Here is an 11,760-nt window from a genome sequence, read left to right as displayed (position 1 = left end):
GACCATAGACTGCTGGATATGTACCCTACATGGCTATTCTAGACCATAGACTGCTGGATATGTACCCTACATGGCTATTCTAGACCATAGACTGCTGGATATGTACCCTACATGGCCAAGCTAGACCATAGACTGCTGGATATGTACTCTACATGGCTATTCTAGAACATAGACTGCTGGATATGTACCCTACATGGCTATTCTAGAACATAGACTGCTGGATATGTACCCTACATGGCCAAGCTAGACCATAGACTGCTGGATATGTACTCTACATGGCTATTCTAGAACATAGACTGCTGGATATGTACACTACATGGTCAAGCTAGACTATAGACTGCTGGATATGTACCCTACATGGCTATTCTAGAACATAGACTGCTGGATATGTACCCTACATGGCCAAGCTAGACCATAGACTGCTGGATATGTACTCTACATGGCCAAGCTCGACCACAGACTGCTGGATATGTTCCCTACATGGCCAAGTAATCCTTCTCACCCCCTTCCCCCAACAAGATTTAGATGCAAGTGGCTGTTCTGGTTGTCATAAGGTGTATGCCCAATTTGTACATAAGGCCTGCTAAATGACTTAAATGTAAATGTAAATGTAAGCTAGACCATAGACTGCTGGATATGTACCCTACATGGCCAAGCTAGACCATAGACTGCTGGATATGTACCCTACATGGCCAAGCTAGACCATAGACTGCTGGATATGTACCCTACATGGCTATTCTAGACCATAGACTGCTGGATATGTACCCTACATGGCTATTCTAGACCATAGACTGCTGGATATGTACCCTACATGGCTATTCTAGACCATAGACTGCTGGATATGTACCCTACATGGCTATTCTAGACCATAGACTGCTGGATATGTACCATACATGGCTATTCTAGACTATATACTGCTGGATATGTACTCTACATGGCCAAGCTAGACCATAGACTGCTGGATATGTACACGACATGGCTATTCTAGACCATAGACTGCTGGATATGTACTCTTCATGGCTATTCTAGACCATAGACTGCTGGATATGTACCCTACATGGCTATTATAGACCATAGACTGCTGGATATGTACCCTACATGGCTATTCTAGACCATAGACTGCTGGATATGTACTCTTCATGGCTATTCTAGACCATAGACTGCTGGATATGTACCCTACATGGCCAAGCTAGACCATAGACTGCTGGATATGTACCCTACATGGCCAAGCTAGACCATAGACAGCTGGATATGTACACTACATGGCCAAGCTAGACCATAGACTGCTGGATATGTACCCTACATGGCCAAGCTAGACCATAGACTGCTGGATATGTACCCTACATGGCCAAGCTAGACCATAGACTGCTGGATATGTACTCTACATGGCTATTCTAGACCATAGACTGCTGGATATGTACCCTACATGGCTATTCTAGACTATAGACTGTGCTGGATATGTACCCTACATGGCTATTCTAGACTATAGACTGCTGGATATGTACTCTACATGGCCAAGCTAGACCATAGACTGCTGGATATGTACCCTACATGGCCAAGCTAGACCATAGACTGCAGGATATGTACACTACATGGCCAAGCTAGACCATAGACTGCTGGATATGTACCCTACATGGCTATTCTAGACCATAGACTGCTGGATATGTACCCTACATGGCTATTCTAGACTATAGACTGCTGGATATGTACTCTACATGGCCAGGCTAGACCATAGACTGCTGGATATGTACCCTACATGGCCAAGCTAGACCATAGACTGCTGGATATGTACCCTATATGGCTATTCACGACCATAGACTTCTGGATATGTACTCTACTTGGCCAGGCTAGACCATAGACTGCTGGATATGTACCCTACATGGCCAAGCTAGATCATAGACTGCTGGATATGTATCCTACATGGCTATTCTAGACCATAGCCTCTGGATATGTACCCTACATGGCTATTCTAGACCATATACTGCTGGATATGTACCCTACATGGCTATTCTAGACCGTAGACTGCTGGATATGTACTCTACATGGCCAAGCTAGACCATAGACTGCTGGATATGTATCCTACATGACTATTCTAGACTATAGACTGCTGGATATGTACCCTACATGGCTATTATAGACCATAGACTGCTGGATATGTACTCTACATGGCCAAGCTAGACCATAGACTGCTGGATATGTACTCTACATGGCTATTCTAGACTATAGACTGCTGGATATGTACACTACATGGCCAAGCTAGACCATACTCTGGATATGTACCCTACATGGCTATTCTAGACTATAGATTGCTGGATATGTACACTACATGGCCAAGCTAGACCATAGACTGCTGGATATGTACCCTACATGGTTATTCTAGACTATAGACTGCTGGATATGTACTCTACATGGCTATTCTAGACCAAAGACCGCTGGATATGTACCCTACATGGCTATTCTAGACCATAGACTGCTGGATATGTACCATACATGGCTATTCTAGACCATAGACTGCTGGATATATACCCTACATGGCTATTCTAGACCAAAGACCGCTGGATATGTACTCTACATGGCTATTCTAGACCATAGACTGCTGGATATGTACCCTACATGGCTATTCTAGACCATAGACTGCTGGATATGTACCCTACATGGCTATTCTAGACCATAGACTGCTGGATATGTACCCTACATGGCTATTCTAGACTATAGACTGCTGGATATGTACTCTACATGGCTATTCTAGACCATAGACTGCTGGATATGTACCCTACATGGCTATTCTAGACCATCGACTGCTGGATATGTACCATACATGGCTATTCTAGACCATAGACTGCTGGATATGTACCCTACCTGGCTTTTCTAGACATAGACTGCTGGATATGTACCCTACATGGCTATTCTAGACCATAGACTGCTGGATATGTACTCTACATGGCTATTCTAGACCATAGACTGCTGGATATGTACCTACATGGCTATTCTAGACCATAGACTGCTGAATATGTACCCTTCATGGCTATTCTAGACCATAGACTGCTGGATATGTACCCTACATGGCTATTCTAGACCATAGACTGCTGGATATGTACTCTACATGGCTATTCTAGACCATATACTGCTGGATATGTACCCTACATGGCTATTCTAGACCATATACTGCTGGATATGTACCCTACATGGCTATTCTAGACCATCGACTGCTGGATATGTACCATACATGGCTATTCTAGACCATAGACTGCTGGATATGTACCCTACCTGGCTTTTCTAGACTATAGACTGCTGGATATGTACCCTACATGGCTATTCTAGACCATAGACTGCTGGATATGTACCCTACCTGGCTTTTCTAGACTATAGACTGCTGGATATGTACTCTACATGGCTATTCTAGACCAAATACCGCTGGATATGTACCCTACATGGCTATTCTAGACCATAGACTGCTGGATATGTACCATACATGGCTATTCTAGATCATAGACTGCTGGATATATACCCTACATGGCTATTCTAGACCAAAGACCGCTGGATATGTACTCTACATGGCTATTCTAGACCATAGACTGCTGGATATGTACCCTACATGGCTATTCTAGACCATAGACTGCTGGATATGTACCCTACATGGCTATTCTAGACCATAGACTGCTGGATATGTACCCTACATGGCTATTCTAGACTATAGACTGCTGGATATGTACTCTACATGGCTATTCTAGACCATAGACTGCTGGATATGTACCCTACATGGCTATTCTAGACCATCGACTGCTGGATATGTACCATACATGGCTATTCTAGACTATAGACTGCTGGATATGTACCCTACCTGGCTTTTCTAGACTATAGACTGCTGGATATGTACCCTACATGGCTATTCTAGACCATAGACTGCTGGATATGTACTCTACATGGCTATTCTAGACCATAGACTGCTGGATATGTACTCTACGTGGCTATTCTAGACCATAGACTGCTGAATATGTACCCTTCATGGCTATTCTAGACCATAGACTGCTGGATATGTACCCTACATGGCTATTCTAGACCATAGACTGCTGGATATGTACTCTACATGGCTATTCTAGACCATATACTGCTGGATATGTACCCTACATGGCTATTCTAGACCATATACTGCTGGATATGTACCCTACATGGCTATTCTAGACCATCGACTGCTGGATATGTACCATACATGGCTATTCTAGACCATAGACTGCTGGATATGTACCCTACCTGGCTTTTCTAGACCATAGACTGCTGGATATGTACCCTACATTGCTATTCTAGACCATAGACTGCTGGATATGTACTCTAAATGGCCAAGCTTGACCATAGTCTGGATATGTACCCTACATGGCTATTCTAGACCATAGACTGCTGGATATGTACCCTACATGGCTATTCTAGACTATAGACTGCTGGATATGTACTCTACATGGCCAGGCTAGACCGTAGACTGCTGGATATGTACCCTACATGGCTATTCTAGACCATAGACTCTGGATATGTACCCTACATGGCCAAGCTCGACCACAGACTGCTGGATATGTTCCCTACATGGCTATTCTAGACCATAGACTGCTGGATATGTACCCTACATGGCTATTCTAGACCATAGACTGCTGGATATGTACCCTACATGGCTATTCTAGACCATAGACTGCTGGATATGTACCCTACATGGCTATTCTAGACCATAGACTGCTGGATATGTACCCTACATGGCTATTCTAGACTATAGACTGCTGGATATGTACTCTACATGGCTATTCTAGACCATAGACTGCTGGATATGTACCCTACATGGCTATTCTAGACCATATACTGCTGGATATGTACCATACATGGCTATTCTAGACCATAGACTGCTGGATATGTACCCTACCTGGCTTTTCTAGACTATAGACTGCTGGATATGTACCCTACATGGCTATTCTAGACCATAGACTGCTGGATATGTACTCTACATGGTTATTCTAGACCATAGACTGCTGGATATGTACTCTACATGGCCAAGCTAGACCATAGACTGCTGGATATGTACCCTACATGGCTATTCTAGACTATAGACTGCTGGATATGTACCCTACATGGCTATTCTAGACCATATACTGCTGGATATGTACCCTACATGGTTATTCTAGACCATAGACTGCTGGATATGTACCCTACATGGCCAAGCTAGACCATATACTGCTGTATATGTACCCTACATGGCCAAGCTAGACCATAGACTGCTGGATATGTACCCTACATGGCTATTCTAGACCATAGACTGCTGGATATGTACCCTACATTGCTATTCTAGACCATAGACTGCTGGATATGTACTCTAAATGGCCAAGCTTGACGATAGTCTGGATATGTACCCTACATGGCTATTCTAGACTATAGACTGCTGGATATGTACCCTACATGGCTATTCTAGACTATAGACTGCTGGATATGTACTCTACATGGCCAGGCTAGACCATAGACTGCTGGATATGTACCCTACATTGCTATTCTAGACCATAGACTGCTGGATATGTACCCTACATGGCTATTATAGACCATAGACTGCTGGATATGTATTCTACATGGCCAAGCTAGACCATAGACTGCTGGATATGTACCCTACATTGCTATTCTATACCATAGACTGCTGGATATGTACTCTAAATGGCCAAGCTTGACCATAGTCTGGATATGTATCCTACATGGCTATTCTAGACTATAGACTGCTGGATATGTACCCTACATGGCTATTCTAGACTATAGACTGCTGGATATGTACTCTACATGGCCAGGCTAGACCATAGACTGCTGGATATGTACCCTACATGGCTATTCTAGACCATAGACTCTGGATATGTACCCTACATGGCCAAGCTCGACCACAGACTGCTGGATATGTTCCCTACATGGCTATTCTAGACCATAGACTGCTGGATATGTACCCTACATGGCTATTCTAGACCATAGACTGCTGGATATGTACCCTACATGGCTATTCTAGACCATAGACTGCTGGATATGTACCCTACATGGCTATTCTAGACCATAGACTGCTGGATATGTACCCTACATGGCTATTCTAGACTATAGACTGCTGGATATGTACTCTACATGGCTATTCTAGACCATAGACTGCTGGATATGTACCCTACATGGCTATTCTAGACCATAGACTGCTGGATATGTACCATACATGGCTATTCTAGACCATAGACTGCTGGATATGTACCCTACCTGGCTTTTCTAGACTATAGACTGCTGGATATGTACCCTACATGGCTATTCTAGACCATAGACTGCTGGATATGTACTCTACATGGCTATTCTAGACCATAGACTGCTGGATATGTACTCTACATGGCCAAGCTAGACCATAGACTGCTGGATATGTACCCTACATGGCTATTCTAGACCATAGACTGCTGGATATGTACTCTACATGGCCAAGCTCGACCACAGACTGCTGGATATGTTCCCTACATGGCTATTCTAGACCATAGACTGCTGGATATGTACTCTACATGGCTATTCTAGACCATAGACTGCTGGATATGTACTCTACATGGCCAAGCTAGACCATAGACTGCTGGATATGTACCCTACATGGCTATTCTAGACCAAAGACCGCTGGATATGTACCATACATGGCTATTCTAGACTATAGACTGCTGGATATGTACTCTACATGGCTATTCTAGACTATAGACTGCTGGATATGTACCCTACATGGCTATTCTAGACTATAGACTGCTGGATATGTACCCTACATGGCTATTCTAGACTATAGACTGCTGGATATGTACCCTACATGGCTATTCTAGACTATAGACTGCTGGATATGTATTCTACATTGCCAAGCTACACCATAGACAGCTGGATATGTGCCCTACATGGTTATTCTAGACCATAGACTGCTGGATATGTACCCTACATGGCCAAGCTAGACCATATACTGCTGTATATGTACCCTACATGGCCAAGCTAGACCATAGACCGCTGGATATATACCCTACATGGCTATTCTAGACCATAGACTGCTGGATATGTACCCTACATGGCTATTCTAGACTATAGACTGCTGGATATGTACCCTACATGGCTATTCTAGACCATAGACTGCTGGATATGTACCCTACATGGATATTCTAGACCATAGACTGCTGGATATGTACCCTACATTGCTATTCTAGACCATAGACTGCTGGATATGTACTCTAAATGGCCAAGCTTGACCATAGTCTGGATATGTATCCTACATGGCTATTCTAGACTATAGACTGCTGGATATGTACCCTACATGGCTATTCTAGACCATAGACTGCTGGATATGTACCCTACATGGCTATTCTAGACTATAGACTCTGGATATGTACCCTACATGGCCAAGCTAGACCATAGACTGCTGGATATGTACTCTACATGGCTATTCTAGACCATAGACAGCTGGATATGTACCCTACATGGCTATTCTAGACTATAGACTGCTGGATATGTACCCTACATGGCTATTCTAGACTATAGACTGCTGGATATGTACTCTACATGGCCTAGCTAGACCATAGACTGCTGGATATGAACCCTATATGGCCAAGCTAGACCATAGACTGCTGGATATGTACCCTACATGGCCAAGCTAGACTATAGACTGCTGGATATGTACTCTACATGGCCAGGCTAGACCATAGACTGCTGGATATGTACCCTACATGGGCAAGCTAGACCATAGACTGCTGAATATGTACCCTACATGGCCAAGCTAGACTATAGACTGCTGGATATGTACTCTACATGTTTATTCTAGACCATAGACTGCTGAATATGTACCCTACATGGCCAAGCTAGACCATAGACTGCTGTATATGTACCCTACATGGCTATTCTAGACCATAGACTGCTGGATATGTACTCTAAATGGCCAAGCTAGACCATACTCTGGATATGTACCCTACATGGCCAAGCTAGACCATAGACTGCTGTATATGTACCCTACATGGTTATTCTAGACTATAGACTGCTGGATATGTCCTCTACATGGCTATTCTAGAGCAAAGACTGCTGGATATGTACTCTACATGGCTATTGTAGACCATAGACTGCTGGATATGTACCCTACATGGCTATTCTAGACTATAGACTGCTGGATATGTACCCTACATGGCTATTCTAGACTATAGACTGCTGGATATGTACTCTACATGGCCAGGCTAGACCATAGACTGCTGGATATGTACCCTACATGGGCAAGCTAGACCATAGACTGCTGGATATGTACCCTACATGGCCAAGCTAGACTATAGACTGCTGGATATGTACTCTACATGGCCAGGCTAGACCATAGACTGCTGGATATGTACCCTACATGGGCAAGCTAGACCATAGACTGCTGAATATGTACCCTACATGGCCAAGCTAGACTATAGACTGCTGGATATGTACTCTACATGTTTATTCTAGACCATAGACTGCTGAATATGTACCCTACATGGCCAAGCTAGACCATAGACTGCTGTATATGTACCCTACATGGCTATTCTAGACCATAGACTGCTGGATATGTACTCTAAATGGCCAAGCTAGACCATACTCTGGATATGTACCCTACATGGCCAAGCTAGACCATAGACTGCTGTATATGTACCCTACATGGTTATTCTAGACTATAGACTGCTGGATATGTCCTCTACATGGCTATTCTAGAGCAAAGACCGCTGGATATGTACCATACATGGCTATTCTAGACCATAGACTGCTGGATATGTACCCTACATGGCTATTCTAGACCATATACTGCTGGATATGTACACTACATGGCCAAGCTAGACCATAGACTGCTGGATATGTACCCTACATGGTTATTCTAGACTATAGACTGCTGGATATGTTCCCTACATGGCTATTCTAGACCATAGACTGCTGGATATGTACCCTACATGGCTATTCTAGACTATAGACTGCTGGATATGTACACTACATGGCCAAGCTAGACCATAGACTGCTGGATATGTACCCTACATGGTTATTCTAGACTATAGACTGCTGGATATGTACCCTACATGGCTATTCTAGACCATAGACTGCTGGATATGTACCCTACATGGCTATTCTAGACTATAGATTGCTGGATATGTACACTACATGGCCAAGCTAGACCATAGACTGCTGGATATGTACCCTACATGGTTATTCTAGACTATAGACTGCTGGATATGTACCCTACATGGCTATTCTAGACCATAGACTGCTGGATATGTACCCTACATGGCTATTCTAGACTATAGACTGCTGGATATGTACCCTACATGGCTATTCTAGACTATAGACTGCTGGATATGTACCCTACATGGCTATTCTAGACCATAGACTGCTGGATATGTACCCTACATGGCTATTCTAGACCATAGACTGCTGGATATGTACCCTACATGGCTATTCTAGACTATAGACTGCTGGATATGTAACCTACATGGCCTAGCTAGACCATAGACTGCTGGATATGTACCCTACATGGCTATTCTAGACTATAGACTGCTGGATATGTACTCTACATGGCCAAGGTAGACCATAGACTGCTGGATATGTACCCTACATGGCTATTCTAGACCATAGACTGCTGGATATGTACCCTACATGGCTATTCTAGACCATAGACTGCTGGATATGTACCCTACATGGCTATTCTAGACCATAGACTGCTAAACTTCCGGGTTGGAGCGAGCGGTCGCATCGCACACCCGCTCCGCAGGTTGTATAACTTTTTCATTACATTCCATTATAGTACAACGGTTGATTTGTCTAATCTTAGCAATTTCTTCTTAGCTAGCTACATAGCCTTCCTTGTATCAGAGATAATTGCATAATTATCGTATTTCGTCGCCCTAACGTAGCCTTCACTGCTATTCGCCCAGCAGCTAGCATACGCTAGCAAACGCTAGTATCACATCTTCATTTCATTTCATTACAGTACAACGGTTTGATTTGTTTGATCGTAGCTAGCTACATAGCTAGCTACATAGCCGTCCTTGTATCAAAGATAATTGTGTAGTCTAGAGCGATTTTCTAGGTTAGCTAGCCAGCTATTGTCGTTCTTTTAACGCAACGTAACGTAAACAACACTGCTAGCTAGCCAGCTAGCCCCCGATTAGTAGCACTGTAGAAACTATTACACTCAACGGAACGACTTGATTAGTGTAGTGTCAACAACGCAGCTACTGCCAGCTAGCCTACTTCAGCAGTACTGTATCATTTTAATCATTTTAGTCACTAAGATTCTTGCTACGTAAGCTTAACTTTCTGAACATTCGAGACGTGTAGTCCACTTGTCATTCCAATCTCCTTGCATTAGCGTAGCCTCTTCTGTAGCCTGTCAACTATGTGTCTGTCTATCCCTGTTCTCTCCTCTCTGCACAGACCATACAAACGCTCCACACCGCGTGGCCGCGGCCACCCTAATCTGGTGGTCCCAGCGCGTACGACCCACGTGGAGTTCCAGGTCTCCGGTAGCCTCTGGAACTGCCGATCTGCGGCCAACAAGGCAGAGTTCATCTCAGCCTACGCCTCCCTCCAGTCCCTCGACTTCTTGGCACTGACGGAAACATGGATCACCACAGAAAACACTGCTACTCCTACTGCTTTCTCCTCGTCCGCCCACGTGTTCTCACACACCCGAGAGCTTCTGGTCAGCGGGGTGGTGGCACCGGGATCCTCATCTCTCCCAAGTGGTCTTTCTCTCTTTCTCCCCTTACCCATCTGTCTATCGCCTCCTTTGAATTTCATGCTGTCACAGTTACCAGCCCTTTCAAGCTTAACATCCTTATCATTTATCGCCCTCCAGGTTCCCTTGGAGAGTTCATCAATGAGCTTGATGCCTTGATAAGCTCCTTTCCTGAGGACGGCTCACCTCTCACAGTTCTGGGCGACTTTAACCTCCCTACATTGTCTACCTTTGACTCATTCCTCTCTGCCTCCTTCTTTCCACTCCTCTCCTCTTTTGACCTCACCCTCTCACCTTCCCCCCTACTCACAAGGCAGGCAATACGCTTGACCTCATCTTTACTAGATGCTGTTCTTCCACTAACCTCATTGCAACTCCCTCCAAGTCTCCGACCACTACCTTGTATCCTTTTCCCTCTCGCTCTCATCCAACACTTCCCACACTGCCCCTACTGATGGTATCGCGCCGTCCCAACCTGCTCTCTCCCCCCGCTATCTCTCCTCTTCCATCCTATCATCTCTTCCCTCTGCTCAAACCTTCTCCAACCTATCTCCTGATTCTGCCTCCTCAACCCTCCTCTCCTCCCTTTCTGCATCCTTTGACTCTCTATGTCCCCTATCCTCCAGGCCGGCTCGGTCCTCCCTCCCGCCTCCGTGGCTCGACGACTCATTGCGAGCTCACAGAACAGGGCTCCGGGCAGCCGAGCGGAAATGGAGGAAAACTCGCCTCCCTGCGGACCTGGCATCCTTTCACTCCCTCCTTTCTACATTTTCCTCCTCTGTCTCTGCTGCTAAATCCACTTTCTACCATTCTAAATTCCAAGCATCTGCCTCTAACCCTAGGAAGCTCTTTGCCACCTTCTCCTCCCTCCTGAATCCACCCCCTCCTCCCTCTCTGCAGATGACTTCGTCCCATTTTGAAAAGAAGGTCGACGACATCCGATCCTCGTTTGCTAAGTCAAACGACACCGCTAGTTCTGCTCACACTGCCCTACCCTATGCTCTGACCTCTTTCTCCCTCTCTCTCCAGATGAA

General features: G+C 44.7%; 1 long non-coding RNA gene across 1 annotated transcript; it reads right to left on the bottom strand.

Annotated features, from left to right (window-relative positions):
* Positions 1-586: 586 nt before the first annotated feature.
* LOC127929642 (uncharacterized) lies at positions 587-10,937 on the bottom strand. Its single transcript, XR_008135665.1, has 3 exons — positions 4,088-10,937; positions 3,181-3,349; positions 587-2,976 (listed from the first exon to the last, which is right to left on the bottom strand). It is a non-coding gene; the product is annotated as an uncharacterized LOC127929642 (long non-coding RNA).
* Between the last annotated feature and the right edge of the window lie 823 nt (positions 10,938-11,760).

Source organism: Oncorhynchus keta, unplaced genomic scaffold, assembly GCF_023373465.1.
Source record: "Oncorhynchus keta strain PuntledgeMale-10-30-2019 unplaced genomic scaffold, Oket_V2 Un_scaffold_9322_pilon_pilon, whole genome shotgun sequence".
Lineage (NCBI taxonomy): Eukaryota > Metazoa > Chordata > Actinopteri > Salmoniformes > Salmonidae > Oncorhynchus > Oncorhynchus keta.
The sequence above is the reverse complement of the archived record's forward strand: the minus strand, read 5'-3'. Positions and strand labels throughout refer to the sequence as shown.